An 840-nucleotide genomic window follows, 5' to 3' on the forward strand; every position below is an offset into this window, starting at 1 on the left:
AAACGACCCTGAAATTCCCAGATCGATATCTCAATTCTTTCTCGAGTTATCGTGCGGACAGACGGACAGACAGACAGACAAACAGACAGACAAACAAACAAACAGAATGAAACTTTTCGGGTCAGTGGGGTAATGGGCTTCGCTAATCGCTCAGCCAACAAGCCTGACTACTGGTACTTGCACATTTATCTGCTATTTGCTAATTCAGTCCCATGTACCTAACCTTCATTACTTTTTCCCCATTGTATTTTATCTTTTATGAAACAAAATAAAAAATTCAAAGTCTTGGCTGCACCAAGGGAAATTAGACCGCCTTTTCAAGTGTTAAGTTGGCCCTTAGAACATTTCATATTCTATGCCTTACTGTGTTGCAGGTTAGAAGAGTGAAGAGGAACTTTAGTGTTATTGTTAGCGGGCATATTAGTGAAAGTAGTTCTCTATTTACCTTCAAATATTTATTTTATATTTGACCTAAAAAACAGTTGTTATATTTCTGAATGTCTATTTCAGTTTCAACCATGGAGAAGGATCCAAGGGTTGATCCAAGGGATGTTCTCAGGGGAAAATGTACCAAATGTGATTGCCTGCAGTACAATTGTGCAGGTTTACTGGCGGCATGCTCTTACTGTCAGTGCCCTCCAACAGTGCAAGAAAAGGTTGATGAGCCTTCACAGTAAGTTTATTTATGTTTTACTCATTTTTACTGTTCTATTTTATTTGCTGCATTTGTGTTAATGTCATTTTTTTTTACTGTCATAGAAATATGATCTCAGTGCCAGTGACACAAAGTATTAGTTTGGAGGCTGATCATAACAGCCTCCACATGTATGTCTCTATTAA

The sequence above is a fragment of the Frankliniella occidentalis genome, unplaced genomic scaffold (genome assembly GCF_000697945.3).
Source record: "Frankliniella occidentalis isolate FOCC.00 unplaced genomic scaffold, Focc_3.1 Scaffold133, whole genome shotgun sequence".
Lineage (NCBI taxonomy): Eukaryota > Metazoa > Arthropoda > Insecta > Thysanoptera > Thripidae > Frankliniella > Frankliniella occidentalis.